Below are 17,061 nucleotides of genomic sequence, written 5' to 3'. Positions count from 1 at the left end.
TATTTATTTATTTATTTATTTGATTTATATGCCGCCCACTCTACCCAAAGGTCTCTGGGCGGCTCACAACAACCAAAATTCAATGCAGTAAAACAAAATGATTAAAATACAGTTAAAATACAATTAAAATACAATTAAAAAATACAATTAAAATTGCCATCATTAAGACCCACAGTTAATGTTATTTCAATTAAAAGCCTTCTGGAACAGGAAGGTTTTGACCTGGCGCCGAAATATCATCAGTGTCGGCGCCAGGCGAATTTCAGTTGGGAGGGTATTTCCTCTTCTCAGGAAATTCATACATAGGTACAGCCTTTGCAGAGCTTACACACCATCGACCTCACATATGAAGGCTGTCCATGCCACCCATATCCCTGAAAAAGTTGGTTCCTTGATCATATGCAGAGCCTCAGCATACAGTCCAGTGGTGTCTCTTTCCTTTCAGATGGTCACTCTCCACCTAGGGAGAGCAACATAGAATCAAATAGGGTAATACCTCCTCCTCACATTTATTTTATCCCCTTACTGGATTCTGAACAGGGCTATAAAGGTGAAGCACACAATACTAAGTGAGAGGTAGCTTTAGTATGTCATTGTAGTCCTATTCAGGCATTAATATTAATGTAAATCCACAGCATGAACAGGGCAGTGCTCCATCTCCAGTTAGCTCACTCTGAACTCATGGAGGGTTGAGTAATTCGAACTAGACAATCTTTGCTCTCTGTAGGGCTCTCCACCTGAATTGGAATCCTAGAAAATCATAGAGGGAGGAGAGAGAGAGAGAGTTTTCACAGATACCAAAGTCTGTTCTGATCAAACATATCATCCTCTCCAGTTCCAGGGTGATGAAAGTGACAAAGGAAAAGGAGAATGCCAATGCTCAGGAACTGAGTGTACCTGAATATTAGTGCTTACATGTATTCAATGTAAGAGTAAACTCCCAAGTGCTAGTGTCATCCACAACAACTCTGATTACACTTTCAAAACTTTGTTGCAAATTTAGAATAGAGGTGAAGCCCATCAAGTTCAGAGACAGAGATGAGTCCTACGTGAGGCAAAATAGGACGGCACTCATAAAAACTCCGTGCTGGGAAATAAATATATCTTGAGAAACAGAGATGAGTCAGGTGTGATGTCATACCTGATATGAAACTACTAGAGACAAGAGTAAGAGAGGCAAGTACAAAAGTACTAGCCAGTGGGAGTCCTTTGAATATGGTTTCAGGAGTTTTCTGGTAGTTGTAATGAAGAAAACAATTTTTTAAATATCTGTACTCGGGGGCATCTCTTGGCCAGTATCTTGCTCATGCTGACATAAAGTAAATGTGCAAATCTGCTGGATGTTATGCCTGGCAATGACAAACAGTACTATTAATTGCATAATCAGTCGCACATCATGACCAATTGCAAAATACACTGGTAGAAGTGCTTCGGGGATAGCACTTCTGCCTCTGCACTAATACAATTATCATGCATGCAATCTTGAGTTGTCCATATACAGTAGATTTTTGGCTTTTGCGTTCAACACCGAGGCCAGGTTTCAATGCTAGGAACAATGGTATTATTTAGCCAAACCAAGACCTATTCAGCTAAGCCATTTCTTTACACTGTGAGGATGATCATGTTGACCTATCTTACAACAAGGTTGTAGGACTATATCGGCATCCTACACGAATTGCTCTAAAAACCCTCTAAAACACTGCATTTATGCAAAACATTATTATCGTGAAAAGAGGGGAAAATAGGTATTGTATTTTTAAACAGATACCTTTGGGGAGGGATGGGGGAGGCAATAACCTCCTGACATATTGCACACAGCATGCCACTTGATTGCTTCACCTTTACTTCGCCTTCTGCTCCATCATTGCTCACATTTAATAAGCTTTTCTAGCTCGCAATACGGTTCTGCGGTTATTAAAGGAATGGCATTCCCTTCACAATAATCTCCCCCACAAAAATACTCCTGGCCATTGGCAGTGAAAAGATTAAGGTCTGCTATCTCATTAAAAAAGAAAAGGGGGGAAAAGCATTTCACTGAGGACTAGCCAAAGCAGGTGGTAAGAAAGGAAATCACCATGTACGCATTTTTACTATTACTATTACTATTACTATTACTATTACTATTACTATTACTATTATTATTATTATTATTATTATTATTATTATTATTATTATTATTATTATTATTATTATTATTATTATTATTGGCCATTGGGTTCCTAATTCCATATATAAGTAGCAAAAATGAGAGTCCAAGGGAAAAATTCTTGCTCCAATGTAGACAGTGGCCAAATTTCTCCTGGCCTGGCTCAGAACTTCTGAAAAATCAGTGTGCATACACAGCTTGGTGCTATGGGGCATCTGACCCATGATCCCAAACTCAGCCCCATATTATGGGCAGGTAGTTATTGGGGAGAATGAAAGAACAAAAGGGGGGCTTCTTTAATGTGCCTGTGAACCTCATATGCATTATACTCTCTGCATTAGAAGTACATTTCAAATACAACTGTACTGTAATGCTGTGTTTGCTAACATGTTTATTTTTCATATTTCTTCATTCATTCATTCATTCATTCATTCATTCATTCATTCATTCATTCAATGTTTATCCTTCAGTTCTTTCAAAATGAGTCAATGTGGCACACATGTCTCTTTTTCTCTGTAGTCTTTGGTCACATCAAGATTCTGAGGAGGTCAGCCTTGGGTAATTTGAATCACCCAAGGTCACTGAATCACCTGTGTGACCAAAGCTGGAACTTCTTCACATTCGCAATAATCCACAGCAAAGATATTTAATAGATAAGAACTCACTTGCAACATACACTGATTTTAATGTGATTCATCGCAAAGGAAGCTGCCAAAGTTAACATATTTTCTCTCTCTCTCCCTGTCTGGGGATGCCTTCCAAGGGACATAAAAGCCAGACAGAAGCTCTACTGTGCTTTCAAAAAGTGTGGATTGGGCACCATTTTTAAATCACAGTTAGGCTTCCGTAGACAAAAGTCACTGCAAATGCCATCTAGTTTTTCCTGAGTGTGTCGTTTTGGCCCAAGTGGTAATTAGAGCCCATGTCTGCTAATGTCTAGTCCAATGCTCTAACCATTGTACCAGTATGGTTATTTATTAAAATAATTTATGACAAAAATATTTTAAAATTCATACTAAATGTACTTTCAGAAGTTTCACTAGAATTGGGAACTAATATTGCAAACTAGAGAACAGAAAGAACAAGAGGAGACAGAGCCAAAATAAGTTCTTTGGGGTTTTGCTACTCACCCAGAACAACTTGTTTTTAGAGGGATAGTCTACGGCAGGGGTCAGGGAACTTTTTTACCTTTTACCCCCCCCCCCAAAAAAAAAATTATATGCGCCAATATTACCCCCTTGATTTGAAAGGAAGAAAATCATACATTATTTGAATTAAAAATATTATTGAATCTACACAGGCTGTGTACCGAACTAGCAGGATGTACCAAATTTGATAAAGATGTGCACTATTTTTGCTGGAACACATTGCACTCCAGCCATGGGGTGGTATAGGAAGTAGTAAGGTGTCCAACGGCCTAGCAAGTTGCATTACATTTTTGCTAGCTCGCAGAGGATTTAATCATCATCAGTGGCTGCCAGAGTGGTGCTAGCAATGACATGCTTGCTAGAGATAGCAAACACAGAATTGGGGAGGGGGCTTTCCCTACCACTTTAATCATTCTATGTGTGGTGTGCAAAAAGGAACAAACCAGGCAGAGAAACTAGGGACCAAATTGCTAACATGTGCTGGATTATGGAGAAAGACAGAGAGTTCCAGAAAAACATCATTATTAGGAGGAAAACTCAGGAGTTAGTTTTTTGTTGTTGTTGTTGATGCGTATATTGTGTAAAATACACAGAAGCATATATATTAGGAAACTTAATTTAATTGTGTGTCAATAAGTCAATTCTGACTTGTAGTAACCCTTTCCTGGGTTTTCTAGGTAGTGAAGTGGTTTACCATTCCCTTCTTCTGGGAGCATCATGGGACTGTGAAGCTTGCCCAAGGCTACATAGGCTGGCTCATCTCTCTGGAGGCCCAGTGAGAAACTGAACTCCCAACCTTTGGCTCTGCAGCCAGATGCCTAGACCATTGGGCTATCCAGCCAGCTATAGTAGGAAAAGTGCATACCAAAATAAGCACAAGTTTTCATGCAGGAAGTGGGGGACAGTATTTCAATCTGCTGAGGAACTTGAATTGATGGAGGGTGGCCAGGTCAGCACTATTCAATCCCCTGAGATTCCCTGGGACCTTGTGATGTAACAAAGATGGGGCAGACAACCTCAGAGAGAGAGAAAATATAGACTAAGTCTAACATAAGTACAGATAAAGGCCAAAGTTCAGTACAAATTCAGAGATTTCCATATATTTAATCATGCACATCTTTGACAGTTTGACAGAGTTAATAGTGATATATACATCCATATTGAGCTAGGCTTGAACAACTTGCAACCTCATGAGCAACACTTCATCTCAAGGGGGTGGGCGTGGGGAGAAAGCCCTGCTTTGTGGACCATCTTGGTTCCACTAACATTTTACTATAATTTTCTTGGAATGAAAGAACAGACCAAAAAAATTAAGAAATCTGTGCACAGTGAGGATTTCTTGGTGTTTTTTTTAAACTTCCACTAACTTTTCATTCCAAGAAAGACTATGGCAAAATGTCAGTTCAGTCAAGCTGATGCCCTTCTTCCCCAAATCTGAGCAGATTTTTTTAGAATTTAAGTGGAGCAGAATACTGAGATATAATAATAATTTGCTTCTCGTTGGTAAGTCCAAAAAGGGCACTAAATCAGGTCTTTCGAAGTAGCCAGGAGAGGGTCCTTGCATCCACTTCGGAGCACGTCTCCTGCCCAGCTTCTTTTCAAAAAGATAAAATACAATAATAAGCAGTCAAAAGAGCTGCTGAGACTGCAAGAATATGTTCAGAACATTCTCTTTTTGAAGACAGTTCTGCTTATTTTTATCAACACTTTTTCCTTCCTGTTTTTTTTTTACGATGTGAGGCAATTTGCATGAAAGCTCTGTTCCTCCACTAGACATCTTCACATCTTGTTTGTGACAGTGCTGACATCTTCAATCAGAGGCAATGTCATAAACAGCATTCTCACTTCAAGTGATTAATAAGCAGCAAGGGGGAAAAGAACTTGGAGAGGGTAAGGGGGGAAAAAAGGAAGGAAAGACTGATTTTCACACAATTGCTTTTATTAATTGTTGCCAACCAGGAGTAAGAAGCACAGCAAAGACCACATCTAAATTAACAGATAAATTTCAAGCTTGTTCATGTGGCTGGCTGTGCATCACATTTGGCCAAACTCTGAATTTTAGACTAATTTGTGGTTAGTTATATGGATCTAGGCATAAATTGGCTTCGTTCCTGCCCAGTTCCAGAGCAGACTAGGAACATCCTGGATCACACCAGAAAATTCAGGAATTGAAGGTTTAAAAATAAAGAAGACTTTACAGAAAATCAGAATACCATATAAGGAAGAGGCTGAAGAGCTATAATTAAAAAAGGGGAAGGAGCTGGGCTTTATTAAGGGACAGTATCAACCACCAGTGAAGACAGGGAATCACTTGTGCACTTTCCCAATTGACAGTTTTGCCCATCTCTCATTTAAACATTGGCTCCAATCAGTCAGAGCATTTTCCAAGCAGGAACAGCAGGCTCAAATCTTCCCCACCACCACCACCACCACCATTTTGATGCAGAATGAGATAATCTATCTATGGATTATACAGCTTGGTAAGACTTTTGCTGTCCTCAGATCAGATCAAGTTTAATATGGTCATAGACCAATATCCAGTGTGGAAGGGATTGTCAATCTCGAATTGGCCTTCTCAGCCACATTAGATGCTGTTCCAAGACCTCTATTCAGAGCACGTTACCATAGAGACTGAAGGATGCCTACATACAGACCAATATCCAAATGTACAAATAAATGTACAAAACAGTAAAACACACATATAAAACATACAAAGTTAAAAGCATCCTAACAAAGTAATACAATATATTACCTTAGTCTCCCTTACAGGCTCCCACTAGTAACTAAAATCAAGTAATTTTTAAAACCTTCCTTTCACGGATTTTAACAGCAGCTGCAAGAAATGTTGCCACATTGTGCCAGGTATCTATATTGTGTCCAGACAGCATTAAAAATGTATAAAAAGCCTCTGCTGTCCTCAGAATTGTCATAGCCAGTGCCCTTTTTCTTTCTTTATTTTTTCTTCCCCCCTCCAAAAAAAATTCCTTGCCACCCTGAGGAAGAACTGTGTCTGGAAAGCATTTGGCTATATTACAGGCAGCACCGGAAGGAACAGTGGGATGTGATGGGTCTGAATTTGAGGTTATCCTTGTGAAACACCATCACAGTTTGGCTAGTTACATTTGAAAGGAATTAGTTACCATTATAGTTCCTTCCCTCATCCCTAAAAGTAACTACAAACCACTATTAGTTACTTTAAAAAATCAGAATACACATACAGAGAGTTCTTGTGTCTGCCATGTCATTGCCTCAGCATATGACAGCAGACAATAAGGCAGCAGGACAGGCAGCACTTGCTATTTTTTTGGTCCATCATTTAGCAAAGCCACGTCTCTGTAACTATAAATGCGGTGAAGTTATCCCTTGTTAAGTTACGATCTCTATTCCCTACGGTTAAGTACTCGTTTTGGACAAATGCATAAAAATGACCTGAATCAAGGGTACCTGTGCATCTTCAGAGTGACATGGAAGGGTATTAACAGGGTGGAGCACTGCCCCCACAGATCCTGCACGTTCAATCTGGCATTCATACCTGACAACCAGAAGAGGAGAAACAGGAAGACAAAGAGTAAAAGAGGCTCAGCTGGTGGCAATGGAGAAGAAGATGCTCTTCACCTGAGAAATGAACTTTCCTCGCCTTTCCTCCTGCAAAGTCACTGGGGGAACCCTATTGCTTTTTTGTTGCATTGTTGAAGGTAAACAGCGCAACAGTGCCACTTCTAGCTGGCAATTAATAAGTCTATCCCCTGAGAATCCCAGTGCCAACTCATTAACTGACAGCTAAAAGCAACTGCATGTTACAGCGTCTGCTTCCCATATGTGTAATAAAGAAACAAGATTTCATTAATTAATTTATTAAAGCATGGAGGTTTTGGAGCTGCACCACAACTTATTGCACCTCCAAGGAAAGGAAGAAGTGGGGGAGAAAGAAAAGATGGAAACAGCGCAGAAGGCAGAAGTCTTCCTGGTGTGCATCTCTAAGAAGGCTGGCCCATTGCCCGTTTAAAGTCCCTGGATCATTCCCTGTGGCTCAGGATCAGCCCTTTCTCCTGGCAGTTGGAAGGGAGAGTGAGTAAAGATTAAAAAAAATAAAAATAAACAGTGCATAGCTGTGGAATCTGCTGGCCTTTCTTTCCCAAAAGCAACATTAGTCTATGATCTGGACTTAATTGTTTTCATTTCCCTTTTCTCAGGAAGTTTTTTTTTAAAAAAATTGTTGTTGTTACATGCCATCGTTGCCTCCGACTGTTGGCGGCCCTATGGATGAATGATCTCCAAAATGTCCTCTACAGCCCTGCTCAGCATTTGCAAACTCAAGCCTGTGGCTTTTTCAAGTTTCTGAACGGAGAACAGGGAATGCACACATCCTGTCAGGACTTGAACAAGGACCAGGTGAGAATATCACCAAAAAGGGCAGCCAATGGGGCAAACCAAGTGCTCGTATTTGGTGGAGAACCTATGCCATTCCCTCTCCAGTACTATAATCAAGCCTACATTTGTGGCAAATGGGATTAATTCCAAATAGCTACTCACATTGCCCACTGTCCCCTCCCAACAAGGCGATGCAAAGGGATATAGAGGGAGATCTTTTCGGGAGACTTCCTTGGGGCTCAGATCTAGAGGTTGTGCAGTCACGGCAGCATAGGGTTGCCTGGACCTTCTTTTACATGCCTGTCGGTGGGTAGATGAGGACTAGGGCAGGCTAGTTAATTTACTGCTCTGCCATTTTGAATTGGGGTGGAGTCTCTGGATAGTGAGAAAGGGGAAGGCTCTCCTCCCTCCTCCCACCTGCCATATAGTGGTCTGCACTGACAGAACATCATTCCGTTGCTGCCTGATTTACACAGATTTCTGTCACCTTGAATAGGGAGGTGAGAACGGGAGCAGAGTTCAAGTCATTGTTGAGGAAAATGCAGCCTATCCTTTATAAATTACCTAGAAAGGAGCATACGGCATTCACAACCCAGACTGTTAATGCCTACGTAGTGCGAATTAAATCCCAATTATACCTTAAACCAACTTAAAGGGTGGAATGGGTTTACACTTTCTGTGTGTAAATGATTATTACAGAGGACTAATCTACTTTTAGGAGATGTTCAGTGTTTTGTAAGATCAAATTTCAAAAGATTCTAGCTAATCTCTCCTCCTACGGGAGTGAAGGAAGCTGAGACAACTTTGCTTTTCTATGCAAAATGGCTGACTTTCTGATTTGTAATTAATGTTTCTTGCACACACTTTGGTGGGAAGGGAATTATAGAGGGCAATGTCATTAATGCTTCCAATACAATCCAGAAATGACAGATAAGGTGCTGCCCCCTTTTGGTTACATGCTGCAAGTGGAGAGACACATCATATAATGTATTATTGCTTGGCTGGTAAAGAGTTTAAGAAGCTTAAATGTCTGTGTGGGGAGGGTGCGCGACTGTGTGTGAGTGAGTGAGTGATTCCATTAAATAGTGTTTGATTGTCTCATTTGTTTGTAGATGTAGGAAATTATGGGATTTGGAATGATGCTATGATCTGACAAAGGTTTAAAATGAATTAATCAAAATTGTCTCTTTTTTCCCCATAAAACCCAGCTAATTAAGCTCAAATAGTGTTTCTTTCCAGGACCTTTGCTCTTTCGGATTGCTTTGTAGGAACCATTATGCAAATCTGTCTCAAATAGAGAATTGCCGCTTCTTCTACCCAGGGTGAGTAGATTACTGCCGCCCTCCCCTCAATGTTTTCTATTCACACCCATGTTACTGCAATGGAATTTGTTCACAGGTTTGTTAGATGAAATTGTTCCATGCTGAAAAATCAAGTCTATTTATGTTGAATGCTTCAATGCTACCATTTAAATTACAAGTTGTATATTTCTCAATAGTACGCCATGTGTTCCTCCAACTGAGAACAAGATGCTAACAATAAGACAAAATAAATAAAATAGGTGAATGCGTTGGACATGAATATACTGAGAGAAAATAAACAGAACTCACACTGTGAGCAAATCACAGTGGTCCACTCTACTAGAGTGTTTTGTTTAGTATGTGCATGTTTTTAGGTAGTGCCTCAACAGTATTTGTGAGAAGGTAGAATTACTGTGTTTTTGTGGCAGAAGGAAATTATATGAGAGGGTATTAATGCTCTAGTTGGCATTGTGTTACACTCTTAACAAGATCCGCTGTACAGATTAAGCACTTGAATAGCTCACAATGAACACAAAATGCTACACTTTTGAAAGAAAGGGAACTATGTGACAACTTTTTTTTTCTTCCCCTGTTATTCTTTAACACAACTCATGTTTCTGTCACAGCACAACCAAAACACACACACATACACAGAGCAGAATGCTGTATAGAATGTTGCTTTGCTTTTATTGCCATTTAAATTGACTTTTCCATTGTTTGGCAAATATTAAAAAAAAGTATCATTGGTGGTTCCTTACTTGTTGCTACCCAGTGATCTAGGCTTATTGTCTTTTTCTGAGAAGCGTTTGAAGAACAGATGGCTGTGGATGCTATTAGCAGGTATCTCCCCCTCCTTTGCTGGCAAAGGATCAGGTCTCCACTCACAATTTTCTTCTGTGCCTTAGCCACAAGGAGGCTGCTTGCTCAGAGTCAGACCTGGAGAAACGTTACAAAGGATGAGTGGGATCTGGGGCTTTTGATCGTCTGTGTTCACTTGTGGCCTGGTATGTATGCATTTTTGGTGGTGGTAGTTAGTCTGCAAGCTTAACTTTTTACTGTAACTCTCACTCAATCATGGGAAGCCTAATTGTTACTCAAGCTAGGCTTTGAACTCTTTACGTCTGCCCAATGAGGAAGGTAATCACACCCTGTTGCATCCCTTAGGTGTGGGTCTCTTTTGTTTTCATAGGTCTGCACTCATCTCATGGTCATTCCACTCTGTCCACCTGAGTATGGGCAATTCCTGATTTGTTTATTCTCTGTCTATCTACCTATTGCTCTGTCTACAGACACCTGGAGTTTTATTTGTCCAGTATGTTATCAGTCATTGGGGTGTCCATGTTAACTGAATGCTAAGGTTGTGTGGTTTCTTGCTTGAGTAGGCTGAGTTGCTCACCATGCCAGCAGGCTGGAGGGGCAATGCATGAGGACCTTGCAGAATTCCCAGAGGTGGCAATCAGGAGGGGAAATGCCCTTTGTTATGGGACTTGAAAGGCAGGAAAAGGAATCCCCTGAAAACTGATCATATACATACAGGTGTGGAACTTGAGGGTACAGTGGAGGCCATCCATCAACAGATTGTGCTGATAGCAAGATTCAGTAGTCCATAAACCAACTAAAAAAGTAGGGTTGCCCCAAACAAAAAAATTAAAAGTTATGAAATTCTGCTTTGGTCCAGCACCAAATTTGGCACAGACATAGCAGAAAGTCTGCTCTTACTTTATGACAAATATGGGGACATTTGGGCAAATTCTCATTTATTCAGAAACAGCCCTGACAATTGTTTTGTGTTTGGGTGAGAAATGATGAAAAAAAAGGAATCAGCTTCTGGGATTTTTCCTTGTGTGGTGTCACAATGGTAGTGAGCACAAAAGGGGATTCTGTAGACCATCTCAATTGCTGCCATTGGTGTTGTCAGCATTCCGACTACCCTTTGATGTGTAAAGCTTGGCATCTTTTTTCCTACTGGCAGTGCGGGCACTATATTGTGCAGCAATATCAGGCCATTTGTTGGCTTTTTGAATCATGATTACAAAAGCACAATGACCCACAGTCGTAAGCTGGAGGTTTGTTGAAGAACTGAATAGTAATGTAGTCAAGGATATGTGGACAAGCCAGTCCAGTGCCTCCAAATTTAGAGCCAAATTAGGCTTATCTGAAATAACTAATATAATAGTGTCCCCACAATGACTTTCACTACACACCTTCTTTTTGCATATTCATAAGAGTTGTGGCACTAGTCTACCCAGCTTCATGCATACAGAGTTCCCCCCCCCCTTTTCCCCCCACAATCAGTAACTTCGGAACAGATGTAGAAAGTAAACAGTGCTTAACAGGTTCAGTGAATTAAAGAAAGTAGTGGTGCTGCAGAAATGAGCATCTCAAAATCTGGAAGGAATGCTATTTAGACTCTATCAATCTAGGCTTTAGCAGGAAAGGTAGGAAAGCTTTTCCAGTAGCAGTCCTTGGATTTCTCCTCATGAATCTATTCTGTTCACTTCAATAGACACCAGCTTTCTTCACACTAATCTAGAGAAGAAGGTGGTGATAAGGGATCAAAGGAAATCAGTCACTGTTATTGCCAAATAAGTTACTAAAGACATAGCTGGTAGGCACCCTTGTATGTTGTGATCTGTGCTAGGCAGAGACCAAGCTCCCTGTCAGGGCCGTCATCAGCTCTTGACCTGAGTCCCTTTTCCTGATTTCCCCTCAGCTGGCACATCAATTTGTATGAGGCATGATTGATACAGAAATTGCACCCTCTTCTCTAGCCATGCAGAGCAGGTAAAGGCCTGTTGCTCTCTGTCACAGGGGCCAAGGAACACCCACCAACAGGATGGGGCCCATTTCCCGCAGGCTTCCTAAAACCAGGCAACTTGTCTGCTTACCCTCTCACAAACTCATGCTGTGTTAATCATGAAGGAGGTTGCAGGAAGAGCCAGTAGAAAGGACAGAATGGAATTGCTCTCTTTGGTTGGGTAACAGAAGCGGCTGCAGTGGCTCGTTGGTAGGATGACAGCTGCCGTCTTTAAAATGTTCTCTAAACGTAGACCTTCTTCAAGGTGAAGTTATCTTCTGTTTAGATAAAATGATTATAAGGGTTTGCTTTTGAAACAGTAATATCCTTTGTATCAGTTCTTCTGCAAAGTACCTAATTAACCTGTCAGTCCGCCCTGCAATAATAACCATGATAGGCAGGAAATATATTAGGAAGCAACTTTTGTGTGATAATGCTTTCAAACCCGTAGCTATCCTTCCGCCAGCTTTCTTTCAATTAGGCCTTGGGCATTAGCAGGTTGTAATGAATTGTCATATTACTGTTATCAATGCAATTTTTTTTGTTCTGAAAGAATAATTAAAAAGTGGCACCTTAGACTTTTGAGGTGTCGTGGAGATTAAAGTTGAAAAGAAGAGTGCCAATTTGTGATACACACTTAAAGAAGCAATATTTGTGTAGGACTCCAAGTTAAATTCCCAATGTAGTATAGTGGTTAGAGTGATGGGCTAGGACTTGGTGGGGGGACAGGGTTTGAATCCTCACTTGGGCATGAAAACTCACTGGGGGAGCAGAGCTGATAAATTTACTCCTTAAATATCTCACCTACCTTGAAAACCCTACTAGGGTCACTATAGGTCAGTCCTGAGTGGATGGCACAGAACACATAAACAAGTTAAACATCAAGGATGGCTGGAATACTACCTAAACATGCAAAGAAAAGGGATTCCAAGGAAAATGCTATTAGTATTACCTCTTAAAACAATAGTCGTGTCTCACAGGGAAAACAAATATTTCTTTGAAATGTGGTGTAAGAGCAAAGCTTTGTGGATACGATGGACTGCCAGAAAGAAATAAGTAGTTCCTAGAGCAAATCAAGGCTCGACTATCTCTGGAGGAAAAAAAATGTTGAAACTGAAGCTGTCCTACTTTGGGAACATCATGAGAAGGTAGGTGTTACATACAGCACTGATGTTACCTGTCTGTCATGGGTTTGGAGGGAAAGTTCCATCCTATGGGGAGTGGAAGGCGGGACATCAGGAGGAGGGGCTGTACTGTATATATATGTGGAGCGTGTGTGGAGAAGTAAAGAAGAAGCTGAGAAGAAGCTGGGAAGAAGAAGCTGGTGTGGGAGTCTGTGTGTCAGACAGGGTACTACTGTGTGTCAGTCAGTACCTACCTGATAGGTTCAGGTGTCTGTAGGGTTAGCCAGAACTGATAGGTTCAGGGTCTGTGCTTTAGTTAAATGCGTTCTGTGTGAACCAAACTAGTGTATGTATGATTGAGACTAAGCCACGTTACTGTATCTTATTCACTTGATCATTTTATTTTCCCTGTGTGTTATGTAAATAAACCTTATTCCTTTGTTTGTTTAAAAATCCATTCCTGGTCTGTGTGACTCCTTACAGGGAATGGTTGGTGGCAGCTTAGTGAAACTGTGGCATATCCCAGTAGGTCTGGGGTTGTCACAGTAGGATTCTCTGGATGAGAAAGGTTATGAAAGGTTGATGCCAGCAGGTGAAGAGGAAGATCAAATATGAGGTGGACAGACTCGCTAAAGGAAGCCACAGGCTTAAGTCTACAAGAGCTGAGCGGGACAGTTGAGAACAGGACCTTTTGGAGACTTCTCAGTCATAGGGTTGCCATGAGTCAGAAGTGACTTGAAGCACATAACAACAATAACAATGACATGAAAATGTAAAGGCTGATGCACACCATGGCTATTTAAGAATTTCAGAAATATTGCACAGAGGAGCATCCTTAAAACAGCAGATCTGGTGCAAGCAGGGTTCCTCTAAGCCAGGTCCACTCGCATGCGGACATGACTCCACCTCCCTCTGCTCAGCTCTCTTCCTCCTTTATGCAGCAATTGCATTTGGTTCCAGTCGTGAGGGAACCCTGCACTCGGGGGGGGGGTAGATGTTCGCATGCACACAGGGCTGAAGTCACAAGAGAGAGGGGTGGAGCCCCATCCAGTGAGGCTGAAAATTGGAGGGTACATCGAGTGCAAGGGTTTCTCAAAAGCAGGAGTGGAGAACAGGTAGTCTTCAAGATGTTGTTGGCCATGGCCTGCAACCTCTTGCAGGCCCCAAGACTGGTTATACTGGCTGCGGCTGATGGAACTTGCAGCTCAACAGCATCTGCTGGGCATTATGTTCCCCACTTTTGCATTATGACATGTGGCTAAAAGAGGTGGTGGAATCCTCAAACAGTAGCACTGTATCAATTCTGAAATGACCTCCTGTTAAGGGCTTTTCACAGAATCCATTTTTAGCAAAGATTACTAAATCCATCCCAATGGAGGTGGGTTTAATAAAAAAAAATAAAGACTTCCTCCTCCTGTCCCACAGGTCCCAATGGCTTCCTCAGGATGAAAGGTATGTCAATGGAGACTTAGAAAATCTGTTTGATAATATGGGGTTGAGGGTGTCAGAGGGCAGTACTCTCAGGACAGGCAAATGCTTCAGGAGCAAGCAAAAAAAAATCTAAGATTACACAAAGCAAGTGGAACCACATAATCCAACAGCCATGCTTAGGTTCTAGAATTCCCTCCTTCCAGAGGCTTGTCTCACCGTCCTCATTTGCCATCGTCTATGTAATGGCTAAAACCTTTCTACGTAGGAAAGTTTGGAAGGTATTTTGGAATTCTGCTTTGGTTTTTGTTTTAACCTGCTGCATTAGAAGTTGTGGTTGTTTTGATCACCCAAGGATAGTGACTCTTTCAATGGCCCGTTTTTATTTTTGGAGTGAGCTGGTTTTAATCATCTTGATGTTTCTTTTCTCAAAATTGAGTTTTAAGCTATTTTCATTAAACACCTTAGGGTCCTTAAAGAGACAAATAACAGACAGGAGGGCAGCCAATTTGACAATCTCCCTTTTCTGTCTTCCATAAGCCAACCAAAATATGTGGATGTGAGGAACACCCAGCGCAGTGATGTAAGAGATGGTTAAGATGAGTCCTTCCATTCCCCTTCCGTAATGTGTAGTCAAACATAAAGCATTTATCCAAGAAAAGTGCTGGGTCTGGAAAATCAAAAACACAGGAGATAAGAACTTATCTCCAGTGCTGTCAATAACAACTGCAGCCTTCATGAGTCTGGTAAATGAAAAATACAGCTGCCTTGAAAGCATAATTTTTAAAACTCTCACACATTTTTCAGGCTATCCATTTTGAAGCAGTAGAAGGCTCTCTTTAGCTTGGTTGCACTTAGTGTGATGCCACTTTCAAGACAGGCTTTCTACCTGCTCCTTAGGTCTAGATGCTTGGTTTATTAAATGTAAGTACTGTGCTCCACCTGAATAGAAACCCTGTTAAATCGGGGCTCCCAGTTTGTGTATATTCATAGGCACAGTTACTTGGATGTACTTTCGGATGGTTTTCAGACCTTGCCTGGAAACACAGGGAAGTTGGGAATGGAGGGAAAGGGGGCAGCACCCTCTTCCTGCCCCAGCTATTTCTACATACTTAGCAGAAATAATGCCTGAATAGGACAACGAAGCAACGCCTGAATAGGACTATAGCATAGTTCTATAGCTAACATCTGAGATTGTGTAATGAAATCCTATATCAGTCCATTTGCAAGTAAACACTATTGAATTATTTGAGAAGTGGTGCTTCTGGTGGCAGGAAAGCAATGCAACTGAAGGACAACAGGCAGAAATCCTTTACTGTTTGTGGCCTGAGACCACGGGCAAGGACTATGCCAACACGAATAGCTTTCCTTGCTAAATGCCACAACTCTCTCTTTTCTCTTCTCTCCTCTCGTCTTCGCTCCCTCTCTCTCTTTGGCTCTTTGTCTCTCTTTTTGTTGTTACGGCATGTGACATTCATCATCATCATCATCATCATCATCATCATCATCATCATCATACCACATGACATAACAACAGCAATAAATAGGAAATTTAAAATGGTTTTGATGGCAAGATTTTGACTCTCTTTCCAGCATTTACGATTTCTTGACATGCCATTAGTTTTTTAAGACGGGGTTATTAATTCTTTATGCAGTAATCTGCCAGGCTTTTGGAATCTCAATGAGGACAGACAGGTGGTGTATGCACACACATGCCAACCAGAAATGTCCTATGACATTTTGCTACTTGAAGTAATACAGCAAACGGCTCGCTCTCTCCCCTCCCCCACTCCTCTCACCCACCTCAGTGAAGGTGAATAGTGCCCAAACCAGATTATTTTGGCCTGTGAGGCAGAATATCCTATAAGCACTTCTATATTCCTCTGGCAGCATATATGGTAATAACAAAGGAAATATTTTGTTATTAAAGGCAGCAAATTGTCAGTAGATAATGTTCAAATGGCATTTAAAGCTGCAGCATGAAGCAGTTGCCTCACTCTGATTAATAATAATAAGACCTGTCTTGTCACGGACAGTCCTTGTTGAGCTGCCAACCTCTGAAAGGGAAGTCGGTACATGTTGCTCAAGCCACTTCTCTTTCCGTCACCCCAGAGAGCTGTTCCCACACTGCCTAGCTAATATTGCTTTCTTTGGGATACATAAAGCTTCTAAAGTCAGGCCACCCAACTCCCCTAGCCCACAGCCAGCCTTTACTCACTTCTTGGCTCCTTCCCTGTTCTGGCTCAGTTCTGCAAAGGCCATTTTCCTTTCTCCCAAGGAGGTGGGAACTTGCATCCTGTATGTTCAAAGACCTTCTGGGGCAGGATTGCAAATGGGCAGGTCTCAGGTGATGCTGGTTCTTGGCAAATTAAGAACAGTTGTCTTTTGCCAAGAAGGTAATCTCTCAGGAGAGACTTTAAGTCAAGATATACATGGGACCTTGACACAGTTTACCAAAAGGTGTGGCCACCAAGAGCTTAGCTTCCTGGGCATGGCACCTTAACGTGTGGCATGAAACGTTAGAGACCTAAATTTGCCTGTGTGTATCATTAAGGGATCGAGTACTATAGTGTAATATACTGTATACAGGTGCCTGCTGTTTTGGCCAGCCCAGAAAGTGGTTCCATCAAGCATGTTGGTCTGCTCCAGCTTCTACAAAGATGTTGACATTCAGAGAGAAGGCAATGTTAGAAAGAGGTTAAAGACCCTTGCCTGCCTCAACAAGAGGGATGGAAAACCTGTTGGC

At 41.4% G+C, this 17,061-nt stretch overlaps 1 long non-coding RNA gene across 1 annotated transcript; it reads right to left on the bottom strand.

Moving 5' to 3' along the window:
• Positions 1 to 5,596: 5,596 nt before the first annotated feature.
• On the bottom strand, positions 5,597 to 16,724 carry LOC140708244 (uncharacterized). Its single transcript, XR_012088412.2, has 3 exons — positions 16,534 to 16,724; positions 11,855 to 12,041; positions 5,597 to 9,902 (listed from the first exon to the last, which is right to left on the bottom strand). It is a non-coding gene; the product is annotated as an uncharacterized LOC140708244 (long non-coding RNA).
• Positions 16,725 to 17,061: the final 337 nt, after the last annotated feature.

This window comes from Pogona vitticeps, chromosome 1 (genome assembly GCF_051106095.1).
Source record: "Pogona vitticeps strain Pit_001003342236 chromosome 1, PviZW2.1, whole genome shotgun sequence".
Lineage (NCBI taxonomy): Eukaryota > Metazoa > Chordata > Lepidosauria > Squamata > Agamidae > Pogona > Pogona vitticeps.
This window is presented reverse-complemented; position numbering and strand designations above follow the sequence as displayed.